Source organism: Chrysochloris asiatica, unplaced genomic scaffold (assembly GCF_000296735.1).
Source record: "Chrysochloris asiatica unplaced genomic scaffold, ChrAsi1.0 scaffold00181, whole genome shotgun sequence".
Taxonomy (NCBI): Eukaryota; Metazoa; Chordata; class Mammalia; order Afrosoricida; family Chrysochloridae; genus Chrysochloris; species Chrysochloris asiatica.
In genome coordinates, this window is record NW_006408699.1 from 321,823 (window position 1) to 333,374 (window position 11,552).

An 11,552-nucleotide genomic window follows, 5' to 3' on the forward strand; every position below is an offset into this window, starting at 1 on the left:
CAGCATGTTTTCTAATAGCTTAATGTTTTGATAATTTTGCTTAATAAGATTTTTATGGTTTTGTAGCAATACTGTTTGACTTGTCATCAACAAAAAAAGGCAAAACAATCCAGTTTAAAAATGAGTGAAGAACTTGAGAAAGATATACAAGTGTTGCTGTTAAGTGCCATCGGAGTAGGTTCTAACTCACAGTGACCCTGTATAGGGTTTCCAAGGAGCGGCTGGTGAGTTTGAACCACCGACCTTACAGTTCAAACCAACCTTGCTGTCTAACGCATTATCCTGTAGCACCACACCAAGATTCTTGAAAAGGTTCCAGTATCATTAATCATCCAAAAGCAAAACCAAACCCACTGCAATCTAGTAGTTCTTTTCGATTAGTTTTTCAAGCTGGATCAGGAAAACTCAAATTCATTTAGTGGAACCTTGGATTGCTTCAAGCAACTAAGGAAACCCAATTCTTCTACGAGCAAAATGAACAGGGTATTTCTTCTTCCATTTAGACCTCTGGCTATTCTACCCACATGATGAATATACTCCTTAGGGTAATCAGGAAGGTCATACTGAACAATACAGTCAAGCTGTCACATCTGTACACAACAATATCCCTGAATCTGCAATGCAGAATTGAAAGAATGTGATTGTCTGTTTGTTTTGTTTCTGTCCTCCATGAATGGCCAAAACAGGTAAATCAATGCAGTTTAGCCACTCATAGTGGTAGGATGAAAAGACTTTCAGGATGAAAAGAACACCATTAGCTCTTCTTTTGGTTCTTCTTAAGGAATGTAAAGAGCAGAAGGAATTTTTTTTTCAGAGGCACAAACAAGGAATCCTTGCTTAACAGCATCCACTGTTGCATTGGCTTTATCATTATCAACACCAACGTATAAGGGCTCCTGTTTCAGAGAAATCCTCACCATCTCTGCAACTTTTCGAGTTTGTGTGGCAGGAAAAGGCATGGTCTGTCTCCGTACTGGCATAAATTTTATAATTTACTTTAATTACTCTTCAAATCCAACATCTAAGATTCGATCGGCCGCATCAATAACCAGACATGAAACATGTAATTCTGCATATGGTCCAAGTGACTGTCTAGTGTGACCACAATGATGTTGATTCCATTAGCAAGTGTTTCACAAGTTAAGACATTTACACATACTTTATACTAGGTATATTCAAAAGAACTGAAAGCAGGGACTCTTAACAGATACTTGTAAACCAATGTTCATAGCAGAATTATTCACTATAGCCAAAACACAGAAACAATCCAAAAACTCATTAACAATTCAATTCAACAGATAAATGGATAAAATGGGGTATATAAATACAATAGAATATTATCCCACTTTTCTGATTGTATGCTCCAGCCAGAATGAGTCTTGAAAGCATTATGCTATGTGAAATAAACTAGAGAAAAAAGTCAAACATTGTATGATTCCATTTATATGAAATATCTGGAATTGGCAAATGAATAGAAAAAGAAAGCAGATTGGTTACCAGAGGCTGAGGACAGAGGAAAGTGGAGATTTGTTGTTAAAAAAAAGTACAGAGTTCCTGTTTGGATTGGTGAAAAGTTGTGGAAATAAACAGTGGTAATGGTTGTATAATAGCGTTAGCGTAATTAATGTCATTGAATGGCACATAAGGGACTCTGGTAGCACTGTAGGATAAGCACTGTACTGCAAGGTTGGTAGTTCAAACCCACCAGTCACTCCATGGAAGCCAAATGTGGCTTTCTGATCCTGTAAAAGTTTACAGTCTCAGAAACCCTACACATAGTCACTATGAGCTGGCATCAACTATGGTAGTGGGTTGAAATGGTACATGTGAAAATGGCAAAATGGTGACTTTTATGTTACATATATTTTATCCCCCCAAAATTTTCACTTAATTTTCTTGCACACACTAGCAAGGTCTAGAAATACTGCTGTTGGTAGGTGCCATCAAGTCAGTTCCAACTCATACTGACCCTATGCACACAAGAATGAAGCCCAGTCCTGTGTGAACCTCACAGGTTGTTATTATGCTTGAGCCCATTACTGCTAATCCAGCTCATTGGTGATCTTCTTTTCCTTCCACTATACAAACATGATGTCCTTCTTCAGAGACTGGTTCTTCCTGACAACAGTCTGAAGTATGAAAAAAGAAGTCTTGCCATTTTGGCTTCTAAGGAGCACTCTGGCTATACTTCTTTCAACTTAGATTTGCTTGTTCTTCTGGCAGTCCATGATACTTTTAGTATTCTTCTCCAATACAGTAACTCAAATGTAATAATTCTTTTATCATCGTCCTTGTTCGTTGTCTTACTTTCACATGCATGTTGTTGTCTTGTTAAGTATCATCGAGTCAGTTCCAACTCATAGAGACCTATATACAGTTTCCGAGGAAAGACTGGTGAGTTTGAACTGCCGATCTTGTGGTTCAAACCAACCTTGCAGTCCTGCACTTATCCTACAATGCCACATGGCTTGGATCAGGTGCACCTTAGTCCTCAACTGATATCTTTGCTCTAGAACACTTTAAAGAGGTCTTGTGCAGTAGATTTTACCTAATGTAACACATCATTTTATTCTTAACTAGAGTTTCCATCTTTTCTCCATTTATCGTGATGTTACTTATTGATCCAATTATGATAATTTTTTGTTTTCTTTACATTGAGGTCCAATCCATATTTGATCTTCATCCTTAAGTATCTTGTCCACCTCGCTTCCAGCAAGCAAGGATGTATCATTCGCATGTTACAAGTTGTTAATGAGTCTCCCTCCAATCCCAATTCTTCAATCTTCTTCATATACCTCAGATTCTTGATTATTTGCTCAGTATGCAGATTGAATAAGTATAGACAAAGGATAAAACCTTAGCTCACACCGTTCCTGACTTTAAACCATTTAGTATCCCATTTTTCTGTTCAAACAACTATCTCTTGGTCTATGTACAGGTTCCTTATGAACACAATTAAGTGTTCTGGAATATCTACTCTTCACATTGTTACCCATAGCTTGTCATGATCCACACAAAGAAAAGGCTTTGCATAGTCAATAAGGCACAAGTGAACATTTTTCTGGTATTCTCTGCTTTCAGCCAAGTTCCATCTGACATCAGCAATGACATCCTTAGTTCCACATTCTCTTCTGAATCCAGGTTGAATTTCTGGCATTTCTCTGTAGATGTACTGTTGCAGTCATTTTTAAATTATCTTCAGCAAAATTTTACTTAAATGTAGTATTAATGATATTGTTTGATGATTTCTGCATACTGTTGGATCATCTTTCTTTGGAATGGGCACAAATATGGATATCTTTCTACACATTACTCTTTATTTCTCCTCTCATACAATTCCTCCAACTTAAAATAACTTTTTCTTCAATTTCCAATTCTGGAAATCTTGTATCATTGTTAACTATGGACAGTTGCTGTCTCCTTCATGGGATTGTGCTTGATAACCTTAGTCAGAACTGATACTTTTTTCCCTTAAATTCTTATAATGACATTTTTGTACCCAGGTAGCTGACTTCCAAATTTCTTGGTATAGATGAGTGAGCTAATCCAATGCTGCATCAGATTGTTAAAACATTTCAATTTGTATTCCATCAATTCCTGGAGCCATTTTTTCTCTCCAGTGCCTTCAGTGCAGCTTGGATCTATTTCATCAGTACCATCAGTTCTTGATCATATGCTACCTATTGAATTGGTTGAACATTGACTATTTCTTTTGGGTTCAGTGACTCTGTGTATTCCTTCCAACTTCTTTTGATGCTTTCTGCATCACTCAATATTTTGCCAGTAGAATCTTTCAATATTTCAAGTCAAGGCTTGACTTATTTCTTCAGTTCTTTCAGCTTAAGAAATGCTGACAGGGTTCGTCCTTTTTGGTTTTGACTCCAGGTCTCTGCACATTTCATTATAATACTCTATCTTCTTGAGCTGTCCTTTGAAATTTTCTGTTCAGCTCTTTTACTTCCTCATTTCTTCCATTCATTTTAGCATCCCTGCACTAGAGAACAATTTTCTGAGTCTCTACTGACATCAATTTTGGTCTTTTATTTCTTTCCAGTCATGTAATTTATCTTATGCTTTCTTTTTTAATGATTTTCTCTATACCTATCCCATAGCTCTTCTGATCTTCAGTCATGAAAGTCTAATACATCAAATCTGTTCTTGAGACAGTCTCTAAATTCAGGTGGGATATGTTCAATGTAATCTTTTTGCTCTCATGGATATGTTTTCATTTTCTTCAGCTTTCACCTGAACTTGCATATGAGCAATTGATGGTCTGTTCCACAATCTACTTCCGGCATTTTTTGGCTTATGATATGGAACTTTTTCATGTCTCTTCACACAGGTGTAGTCCCTTTGATTCCTGTGTAGTCTCTCCAGTGAGGTCCATGTGTATAGTTGCCTTTTACATTGTTTTAAAAAAGGTATTTGCAATGAATAAATTGTTGGTCTTGCAAAATTCTATCATGAAATCTCCCATATCATTTCTATCACCAAAGCCATATTTTCCAACTACTGATCCTTCCTCTTTGTTTCCAACCTTTGCATTCCAAGCACCAGTAATTATCAATACATCTTGACTGCATGTTTGATCAATTTCAAACTAAAAAAGTTGGTAGAATTCTTCAATTTCATCATTACTGGATTTTGTGGTTGGTGCATAAATTTGAATTATTGTGGTATTAACTAGTCTTCCTTGTAGGTGTAAGGACAGTATCCCATCACAGACAGGATTGTACTTCAAATCAGAACTTGAAATATTTTTTTTAATGATGAATGTTATGCCATTCCCCTTGAATTTGTCATTCCCAACACAGAAAACTATAGGATTATCAGATTCGGAAGGACTAATACCAGCCAATTTCAGCTCACTAATGTCTATAATATCAGTCTTTATGCATTCCATTTCATTTTTGACAGCTTCCAGTGTTCTAGATTCATATTTCATACATTTCATGCTCTAATTATTACAGGATTTTTGCAGATCTTTATCCTCATTTTGAGTTGTGCTCCATTAGCAAATGAAGGTCCAGAACGCTTTACTCCATTTGTGTCATCAAGCTTGGCTTTACGTTGAGGAGGCAGCCCTTCCCCAGTCATATTTTGAGTGCCTTCCAACCTGAGGGGCTCATCTTCCAGCACAATATCTGACAATATTCTGGTACAATTCATTATATTTTTCATCTTCTGGAACTGTATCTGACAATATTCCAAAGCTATTCATAAGATTTTCAGTGACTGAACATTGAAAAGTAGTCTGCCTCTCCCTCTTTCTACTCCGTCTTAGTCTGGAATCTCCACCTGAACCTGGCCACCATGGGAGACCCTGCTGGTAGTTAAGATGTCGACGGCCTAGCCTCCAGCATCACAGCAACACACAAGCTACCATAGAATGACAAACTGACAGACGAGTGATAGTTTCTACAATATACATACATGAAAAGTCTCATGTCACATTAGCTATATCAAATGTCCTGTTTCAGAGAAAGATATTCATACGACTAAGCAAAGCATAAAATATCCATTCAGCAAACAATTATTAATTTTCTACTTTATGCAAGACTCTATTCTTGCCACCAGGATACAGGAGTGACCAAAATAGAATTCAACCCCACCCCCAAATAACAGAAAATAGGAAGCATCAAAATATGGCTAAGTGTTTAGAATCCTGTGCACAAAACAGTGCTATAGGAATTTAAGGTAAAAAAAAAAAAAAAGTTGTCAGGTCTTAATAAGGCTATCAAGAACAATTCCATGAAGGAGACAGCAATTGGTCATAGTTAACAATGCCACAAGATTTCCAGAGTGAAATAGAAAAAATAAATAAATAAATAAAAGATACTTTAAGATGGAGGAATGATATCAGAGGGGAAATACATGAAGAAGTATAAATAGCAGGTTGACAGGAGCCCAGATTGGCTGAATAACAGAGTAATATAGGGAGCTCTGGTAGAGGAGTGGTTACAAGTCAGGCCACAACTACCAGCCATTCCACGGGAGAAATATAAGGTTTTCTGCTTCTGTAAAGATTTACAGGGCCATAAACCCTATGCCAGATTGCTATGAGTCAGAACTGACTCCATAGCACACTACCACCACATTCCATTGTAGGACAGTTACAAATTATGAGGAATAAAAGATAGGGTTTTAGTTAAATCATTTGTTCTAGTTCTACAGTATTTGTACTAGCTCTCTTCCCCCAGATACTTGCATGCCTTGTTCATTCTCATCATTTAGCTCTTAAGTTAAGATCTAAGAGAGAGCTTCCTTGAATAATCTTTCTTAAGAACCCATATCCAATTTATATTAACTATCTTTTGTTAATTTACATGCCACATCTGTTTCCTCATACCACTTCTAACCATAATGGAATAAAAAAGACCAGATTTACCCTCCTGCACGATAACATAAAGCCTAGACAAATATATGAAACAGTGGTTTTCAAACATTTTGCATCAGACAATGCAGATACTGATCCCTGAGAGAGGAAAACAAAGTTAGCCCTCCGATTGTCCTGGCTTAGATAACAACAACAACAACTCTCTAAAGAACAGACAATATTCAATGATCTTCTTGACTTAAAGAGAGGAATCAAAGTATCAGAGAAGCCAAGATGGCTAGAGTTGCATCTACACAGAGGAGAAAGATTCAGATAGAGAGCTGTGGAGATGTGTAGAGGGTCTCTGTCTTTAGCTTTTTAGAACTAAGGGGAAGAAACTACCAGTGGCTAAGGGAAGAACGGCCTGAAAGGAACCAATCCTCACAACTCACACAGAACCAGAAGTACTACATGTACCTATCAGCCACACTAGAAAGCTTTGCAACCCATAGGACATTAAACAGAAGAATCACAAGTGGGACAAAATTAAATGCTGTTATGTCTCTAACTAACAAAGGTTTCAAATGATCAAACTGTTTCTAAGTAATTCTGGGGGGAGGGGAGCTCAAAACTGAGCAATAAAGTAATATCCAGGACCAATATAGTAAAATTCACAAGCTCTGGCATCCAACTTTAAAAATCAGGCAAAAAAAAGCAACCCATAATGAGCAGAAAAATCAGTCAAGAAAAATAGACTCAGAAATAAAGTATACAACTAGAACTAATAAATAAATACATTAAAACAATTATTATAAATAACAATAAGGTAAAAGGATGCTTAATTATTTTAGAGAATGAACTTTACTACTGTCCTTACATCAATTTAAAGACTCATAAGCAAACCTCAGGGCCAGCAGTTAGAAACTACCAGCTGTTCCGCAGGAGAAAGATGAGACTTTCGGCTCCTGTAAAGATTTACAGCCTCGGAAGCCCTGTACAGGGTCACTATGAGTCAGAACCGACTCCACGGCACATAACAACAACAACAAGAGAATATATGACATATATGAACCACTACATATCAACATATTGAATAACTTAGATAAAATGGAAATTTTTTCAGAGTCAAGAAGAAACAAATTTAAAACAAAGAAAAATATTAAATTAATAATTTAAAATAATTCCACAACAAGCACCTCAGACCTGTAGGCCTTCACTGGTGAATTCTACCAAAGAATAAATACGAATAATTTACAAAATTTCCCTGAAAAGTGTTGGGAACATTTCCAAATTCATTCTATAAGGACACTATTATTCTGATATCAAAGCTGGACAAACATCCCACAAGAAAAATTACAACTAATAATTCTCAAGCACATAGATGAAAAACTCCTCAATAAAATATTATCAAAACAAAATCAGAAAAGTGTGAAAAAGTAAATGCATTAGTTGTTGCCTCATGCTTGGAGTGGGAATGGGGAATAGATGCAAAAGGGCAGGAGGTTTCCTCTAGTAGAAAAATTAAATTAGAAATGATTTAATGGTTGTACAGTCATTTAGTGTTTAAGAAAATTTAGTAAATATACTAAAAAAAAATCACTGAATTATATAATTAAAACTGGTGAAATTGTGGTATGCAAATTTGAAGTACACTTCAATAAAGATGACCGATTTTTTAAAAAATACAAAAGCTGGAAAATTGATCACCAATCAACAACTATTACACACATATACACACACACATAAAAATCCCTCAGTCAGAATGAAAAATAACAGGTGAAAATGTGGAGCAGCATAAAGAACTAAACTAAGTTGAAATGGTAAATATGTGGACAATATAAAACATAGTTCTTCTTTCTTTTAAAGTATCTTTATAAGTTAACTTTCTAAAGCAAAGATATACAGTGTTTGTGGGAGCTTCAAAGAGTTCACGGTAAATGTTTCCACAAACCTTTTGAAGCCCCCTTGTACTATGACGTTTATAATACAACAATAAAATAAGACAAAAATAGCACAAAAGACTACAGGGGGGAATACATGCGATTCTTGTATTGCGATATGGGGTTCAGATATTAAGTCAATTACCTCATTTGCCCCCATTATTATTGCCTTGTATTATCAGTATCTTTATAAATTCAATCTTTATTTGTCTTTGGGGAATGGGAAATTTACATCTGACAATGATAACATAAGCTCATTATGAGATGCACATTGCATGGAGTCCATATTACTAACGATAGGATGTACACAAGCAAAAAAAGGACGGTTGTAAATGCTGTTCGTTCGCAGTAACTCTAATACGGCAAAAGTCAGGGACTACCCATACCAGCCACTCCGCAGGAGAAAGAGGAGGCTTTCTGCTCCCGTAAAGATTTACAGCCTCGGAAACCCTGTACAGGGTCGCTGTGGTTCAGAACCGACTCAACGGCACATAATAACAACAACGCATACATTATTGTAAAGTTCTTATCCTAAACGTAAAGTGGAAAAATAATACTTGAAGGTACACTGTTGGTGTTAAGTGCCGTCGAGTCGGTTCTGACCCATAGCGACCCCGTATAGGGTTTCCGTGGAGCAACTGGTGAGCTTGAACCACTGACCTTGCAGTTCAAGCAGCTTTACAGTCTGGCACATTTTCCCACAGCACCACACCAAAACCCTGAAGGTAGACTGTTGTTATATGCCCTGGAGTCGATTCCGACTCATAGTGACCCTGCACAGGGTTTCCGAGGCTGTACATCTTTACTGGAGCAGAAAGCATCATCTTTCTCCCGCAGTACAGCTGGTGGTTTCGAACTGCCGAACTTGAGATTAGCTGCCTGATTCGTAACCAAGGTAGACTGCAGTGTGTTTAAATTTGAAAGTCTTCTGTAAATTGTAAAGCAAACACTAAAAATGAAACCAAAAGGTATGTCTTTAAAAAAATCAATGAAACAGAAAATTGGGATCATAAAAATTGCTTAATCCAAAAGAACACAGTAAAAGAAAAAGGGAGTTTAGAACAAACGGGAAAAAACAGCAAGATTTACAGCCTCGGAAACCCTACTCAGGGTGGCTATGAGTTCGAACCAACTTGAGAGCACTAAACAACAACCTATCGATTATACATTATAAACTTCTTATTGTTATTGTTAAACTGTTGCATACAAATAACTCATCTTTAATGAATTCATGATCTATTTGTAAGTTTCAGATTTTTTCAGCATTTGGGTTTTTTACTATTTTGAAATTTCCATTTGTAAGCTTATTTTTGAGTGAGATTTTTTTTCTTTCATTTGTTTTTTGGTTTTCTTCTTTTCCTCAATGTTTACCTCTTCCTGTGTCATTTCCACCCTATTTCTAAACCCCTAGTCAAAAATTAAGGAGCGCTGGTGGCACTGGACAATAAGCATCAGGTCGGCGTTCAAAACCACCAGGACTCCACGGGAGAAAGATAAGGCTTCTGTTCCCATAAATATTTACAACCTCAGAATTCCTAGCTAGTGTCACTGAGTCGGAACCAACTCTAAAGTTCCTAAAAACAACAGTACAAAACCAAGTCTTATACTGAACTTACTTCCCTGTACCAAGTGTATTACAGATTCAAAGAATCAGCAAATGTCTGTGAGCTGCACCTTTTTGTTACTGACTTATAAGAATTTTTAATATCTTCTAGATATTATATCCTTTTTAGATATATGATTTGCAAATATTTTCTTCCATTCTGGGACTGGCTTTATTTTCTTGACAGCACCCTTTGCTGCACAAACGTTTTTAATTTCCATGAAGTCAAATTTGTTTTCTATTTTGATGATTGTACTTTTGGAAGTATGTACACATACTGGAAAACAAAGAGTTCTGGTATAGTGCTGTGGGTTAATGCGCTAGACTGCAAGGTCTGTTTGAACTGCAAAATTGGGGTTCAAGTTCACTTGGAAACCCTATACCGGTTCACCATAAGCTGGAACCGACTCAAAGGTACTTAACAACAACAACAATAGGAAACTAAGGACTCCTGGTGTGGCCCTGTAGGATGCGCACTGGACTGCAAACCACAAGATCAGCAGTTCAAACCCACTGGCTGGTCCTCTGAAAACCTATACAGGGGCGCTATGAGTCGAAACCAACTCCATGGCACTTAACAACAATAATAGGAAAACAAATCCCAGATCACAAAGTTATCCCTATATAATCTTTTAAGGGTTTTTTAGTTTACCTCTTATATTTAGGTCCTCGTTCCATTTTGAATTAATTTTTATATGTGGGTGAATGTAAATAACCTGTTATCTTAGCAGAATTTTTGAAAAGACTACACTTCCTCATGAAATGGTCTTGGCACCCTTACCAAAAATCAACTGACAATAGATTTAAGGATTTATTTCTGGGCACATCAATTGCATTCCACCACACTATATATCTATCTTTACACCAGTAATGCATAGTCTTAATTACTTTAGCTTTGTATTAAGTTATAAAACTAGGAAAAATTAGTCCTCCAACTTCATTCTTCTTTCTTTCTTTTTTTTTTTTTCCCCAAGACTGATCTAGCTCTTCAAGGTACTTTGCAACTCCATGTGAATCTGAGAATCAGCTTTTCCAAATCTTCCTCAAAAAGAGATCATTGGTATTTTGAGAGATTTCACTGACTCTGTAGATCACTGTGGGAAGTATTGTCATCATTCAACCTCCCAATCCATAAATATGGGCTAGGTGTTGGACTGCTAACTGCAAGATCATCAGTTCAAACTCACCTCACTCAATCTCACCATTATGCGAGAAAAAGATGAGGCTGACCTGAGTCTATCTGCTCTGCTCCCATGAAGATTTATAGTCTCAGAAACCCTGTATCAACTCTAGGGCAGTGGGATATTTGTTTTGTTTGGGGTTCTTTTGCTGTTGTTGTTTCCTTTATTTAAGTCTTTTAAACTTTCTTTTGGCAGAACTTTATAGTTTTGAATATAAAAGTCTTGCAATTCTTTGGTTATATTTATTTAAATATTTTATCATTTTTGATGCTATTGTTAATAAAACTGTTTTCGTGATTTACTTTTAGATCATTCTTTAGGAGGGCATATAGAAATAAAACTGATTTCTATTAAATTTTTTGTATCCTTCAACTTTGCTGAATTCATCTATTAGCTAAAAGTTTTCTGTAGATTATTTAGGATTGTTTATATATAAGAATATATCTACAGAATTTATATATATATAAATATGTATAAACAATCCTATACAAGGTCATTATGGATCGGAATTA

General features: G+C 36.2%; 1 pseudogene; it reads right to left on the reverse strand.

Moving 5' to 3' along the window:
- Positions 1–395: 395 nt before the first annotated feature.
- Positions 396–11,064, reverse strand: LOC102826061 (annotated as a pseudogene).
- Between the last annotated feature and the right edge of the window lie 488 nt (positions 11,065–11,552).